We start from the raw sequence: 5,428 nt of genomic DNA, 5'->3' as shown, positions 1-5,428 counted from the left end.
TTTCAGCAACTACTATAGATTGCTTTAAGAAAAAGCTGAATGATTTCTAGAAGCACAGAATATAACTGGGGATTAAGGTTTAAATGGAATGACACCAGAGACTATTGATCCAGGGAACATCCGATTGCCTCATGGAATCAGGAAGGAATTTTTTCCCCTGTTTGAGCAAATTGTACCAGAGTACTTTTGCCTTCCTCTGGACCAACTATGTCTTATAGGGTTTTATATCTGGGATATGTTTATTTCCCTAGGGGTTGAACTTGATGGACTTATGTCTTTTTTCAACCTGTCTTACTATATAGGAGATAGAATATTATGAACACAGCATTCAGGCCAGTAAACCTAAGTAGAGAGAAATGTAAGCTTGCATTAGCACCTCTATAGCATTGTCCAGGAAGCCTGCAGTGGGCTCTTTTTATTGCATTTCCTGTTAATTGTCCCATCTCACTCCAGAGAAGTGTACAGTCATGTTACCTTCCATACTGGATATCACACCTCAATGCAGAAGAGATAATGGGAACATTAGTGATCTGATTTATATTAGGTGAGAGGTAAAGAGAATGTGGCCAAACCAGGTGTCCTGATTCCAACTACTTCTCTTTTATAGTGTGTAATGAAACCTGGAGGTTGTTTGCTGCTGGAAACACTGACACTTTCTTATCTCCCATACTGTTAAACGAGAATGTTTATATGTTTATATATATAATATATATATATATGTTCCTAAAAGATAAGAACCTTGTTTGGTAAATGGTATGTTGGTAAATAATAGAAGTGAAGTATCTCACATTGGCTGCTTTCTAGGATGACATTGACTTTTTTCCAATAGAAATGGCACGTACTCCGTCCTCGTGTCACAGATCTCTGCAGGCCATGCAGAAACCCTGACTTATCCTGACATTCCAGACTATTTGCTTGCAGCAGGTAGTGCCCAGCCCTCGTAACATGTCCCAGACACTACACCTTCATTGCTTTGAAAGTGGCATTATCAAAGTACAGTGAGAAAGTCAAACACTGCTGAGGAAACATTCTCCCCTATCGCTATATGCCATTCAGGCTTCCAAGGCAAACAAAACACCTTCCACGGCCAGAACAGAGCAGCTCTGGAGCCATAATGGGACCTGCAGATAGAATGGGGCACTGATAGCAGCACACACACGCTGTTTGCTTTTGGTTGTTTTATTTTCTACCTTGTTAGGTTAACCATGCCCTCTTCCAGCACAGGCGTAGGGAAAAAGAAGAGATTTTATTATTATTATTATTAATAATAATAAACAGAATTTATATAGCGCCAACATATTACGCAGCGCTGTACATTAAATAGGGATTTTATTCTTATGTTTTTGCTTGAAGTCCCAGCAATGCCACAACAGCTGGCTGGTAAAACCTATACCAGATTATATATTATAATATTATATATTATGGTTCTAGAACAGGGGGCACGTTGGTATCTTGAGTCAAGAATGCAAATATTTCCAGGACAGCCCCCAGAACACTCAGAATCAGCTCAGGTCGTTTCCTGCCCTTAATGATCTTTATTATAATGTCCCTGCACCTTCCATATAGACATGTATAGGTTCTATTCAATGTAGGTGTTATTTGCTTAAGGCGACCTTGTTGCCAGACCAGTCAATTGATATGCAAATCTTAGTTCTCTCCTACAGCTCTTCCCCTAGCAGGGATTTTGTAGATTTTAATATATCTGGAGTTCAGCTTTAATATGCATAATGAACTCTACAAACTTTACATTTTATATAGCAACCCTTTTATATTTTATTAAAAAAGCAAATGTACCCAGATCTGGGATAGTGAAAGTTACATCACTCAGCATTGCTATATGGCCCTGAGATAGGCAAGGATCTGGTCTAATACCTAGCACTTAGTTGTAGAGTGCAAGGTCTAATAAAAAGTGGACCTCTGTGCATAACTGTCTCTGGCTTTTATACTTAAAAGTTGCTGACCTTGAACAAGTATTCAAACTTATCTCTCCCCAACTTCTGCCTGCAGAACCTAAGTGCAGGTGATAGCACCATCCAATGGATTAAGAAACTCTGTGTCTGATAATAATCACGTTCTAGAGTTCAAAGCAGTGCTTATCACCCCTCATAAAGCTCTGTATGGTTTGATCCATGCAATGAATGCCTTACAGATACTGCACCATAAATGGGACATCCAATAAATTATCACCCTACTTCCAGATTGTGCAGTAAGCAGGGAAATTATAAAATGTTTTGTATGGTCAGAAATTAAAAAAAGAAAATTAAAGATCTGATTCTCCTTAAACTATTTTACATTGGCTGTGTAGCAACAGCAAATCCTATTGGAGACACTTTAAGCATTGGCTCTATACTGTCTCTAATTGTTTTTTTTACAGCAATTATTTAGTTTCAGACCTGAATTTATTGTCTGATTCCATTTGGTGATACATCAAGCATTGAAAAAGAGAGACAGAATTTAAGTTAGATACATTTAGCCTGATTTATTAAAGCTCTCCAAGGCTGGAGAGGATACACTTTTGACAGTGAAGCTGGGTGATCCAGCAAACTTGGAACTGATTTCTTAAAAGTCCTTTGTTCTTTGTTGGAAAATGTTTTGAATCTTGGACCAGATCCATTCCAGGTTTGCTGGATCACCATGCCTCACTGATGAAAGTGTATCCTATCCAGCCTTGGAGAGATTTAATAAATCAGAGCCATAGGGGTTGATTTATGAATGGGAATGGATTTCCTAAAGGCTAAAGCTATTTGTTAGCAAATGTTTTCAATCCTGGACCAGATCCATTCAGGAAAGGAAAAGGAAAGAAAGAAAGAAAGAAAGAAAGAAAGAAAGAAAGGAAGGAAGGAAGGAAGGAAGGAAGAACAGAAGAAAGAAAGGATGAAAGAAAGAAGGAAAGAAAGAAAGAAAGAAAGGAGGAAGGAAGGAAGGATGAAAGAAAAAAAGAAAGAAAGAAAGAAAGAAAGGACAAAATCATGGAAAGATAAAGAGAGGAACAGAAAGAAAGGAAGGATGAAAGAAAGAAAGAAAGAAAGAAAGAAAGAAAGAAAGAAAGGAAGGAAGGATTAAAGAAAGAAAGAAAGAAAGGAAGGAAGGAAGGAAGGATTAAAGAAAGGAAAGAAAGAAAGAAAGAAAGGACAAAATCATGGAAAGATAAAGAGAGGAACAGCAAATGGAGAGAAGGTGAGAAAAGGGAGAGGAAAAGTAGTGAGGGATTGGGAGAGTTATGAACTCATTGAAAGTAAATGTATTTCCTATTTAATGTACAGCGCTGTGTAATATGTTGGCGATATATAAATCCTCTTTAATAATAATAATATTTGATTTAAAATGCTTTAAATCAAATGATGCTGTTGGTGCTTTCTTTTAGATCTCCTCCATCGGAAGCCAAACTCATGTGTCTCCCTTTTTCTTAAGACAGCTCACTGGCTCTGGTTATTAATCCCCAATATCTTTATCTTGTGTAGCTGATGTGTAATTCTACAAACAAGAAGTATTTATTGTGTGCAGGAATAGCCTGCAGGTGTGTTCCTGAATAGGAAAATAAACCAGAGTAGGGGAGGCCAGCACACACATTTTATTGCTGAGGTATTTGAATTGGCCCCCTTAGGAAGCTGTGAGCTGTTTGGTGTTAAGGGTCATTGCTGAAATCACTGGAATTAGTGGAAAATAGCACGGATCTGTCAATGAGGCAGCAACAGGCACAATCACCTGAAATACAGCACTCAATTGCCTGACATCCCAAATGTGGACACTTCCAAGGGTGGCAATAGCCGAGGTGCCTGTCACAACTGGCCACATGGAGAGAATTTAACAACAATAATGTGTAAGTCATTTTAAACATTCTAAAAGTAACACTCCATGAGCTCCTAAAAAAAAGTTTTAACTTGATTCTTTGTTTTAGAGGATAAAAGTTGAATCAGCTGGGTAACAGCATTATTTTATTTTGTATATGTAACATTTCATAACAATAAATAAAAGCACAAACAAGTGTAGAAGCAGAGATGGTTATAAAAATGTCTGTAAAGAGTTGTCAGTTTTAAATCCCAATATCACTTATTATGTATTCTGCAATTTATAGATTACAACCATATAAATGTATATATTATACTGCTTGTATGTTCTATGGGTTTAAATCCAAATCTGCCATATAAATTAGATGGCACTTCATTCTACAGTGTGGTATCTGTGCTGACTATGGTCTTTGGCTTATTAAATGTCATCACATTATGTTTTCCCTATGACAAGCCTCAAATGATTTCTAATGGCGACCTACAGACATTATAGTTTGCTATTTCAAAAATCTCATTTCCCTAGTATTAGGCAAAACATCAGAAGCACAAATTTTCTTGCAATTCGATTAAAACTAATTCTTTCTCTATCCAAATACTATTAATTTCATTGATGTAGCCAGTTTTCCATAAATATCATATTATCAATTAGATAACTCCTACAAACACATACAACATCCAGTGTAAATTCTAGCATGATCCTGTTCTTCAGTTGGTTTGATATCTGAAAATGTATTAGGTACTTTGTGGTATTTCTGGCACACAAAACCAATAAAAATGGTATTTTTAAATAATATATACCATATATAAGTTTTTGCTGTATCAGGTGAAAGCCAGTCCTAGGTAAATACTATTAGGTGACACAGACTTTTAAAACATTATATAGCAGATCAGGGATCTTTATTTTAATTATCAACTTAATCCAATGGGATTGGGAAATATAAGCAAATGGCTAAAAGAAAGACCAATCTCCTTTTGTTAAAGCTTTGTGTAATAAGCCTAATTTCTAGGCTTCCATTCATTGAACAGCTGTAATGATATCTGAAAGCCTGGTTGTAATGTATGCTGATTAGAATATAGTATAATGTAGATAATACTAACAAGGGAGCATTAAACTGTATCTAAAAGCTTGTGATACAATTCTGCAGAACAATCCACCAGTGATAGAGATATCTCAGTATAGGAAGTTAAAGGAACATTGAATAGAATAAGAAGTAAAGTTGGGGAATTTACTTACAGTGCAACCAGAAGCCTCTGAGAAGTGTCTGACAATGGAACTGGGAGCTGTACTATCCAAAGCTCTGTCCTCACACCAATGGACAAAATATTCTAATTACAGTGCCGAAACAGACAGGAACATCACATAAAACTCATACTTCCGAGAAAGAAGTTCACTGGAATTCTAGTCCCCACTGTGTATCAGAGACAAATAAATAGAACACCCTATATAGCCCTCAAATACTTTTGCTTATAGGTTATTCACTGGTTGACCACAAAACCCAAACTTTTCATCTATCCAACTCATTGTCTACGATGCCTGTGGGCTTAGAAAAGTCACCTGGTCTAACTTATTGTCATATTATCTAAACCAGGTTACAGTGATTGACCACATGATGCCCCCACTGTTTACCAATCACCTCTAA

This window comes from Pyxicephalus adspersus, chromosome 8 (genome assembly GCF_032062135.1).
Source record: "Pyxicephalus adspersus chromosome 8, UCB_Pads_2.0, whole genome shotgun sequence".
Lineage (NCBI taxonomy): Eukaryota > Metazoa > Chordata > Amphibia > Anura > Pyxicephalidae > Pyxicephalus > Pyxicephalus adspersus.
Note: the sequence above shows the minus strand (reverse complement) of the source record.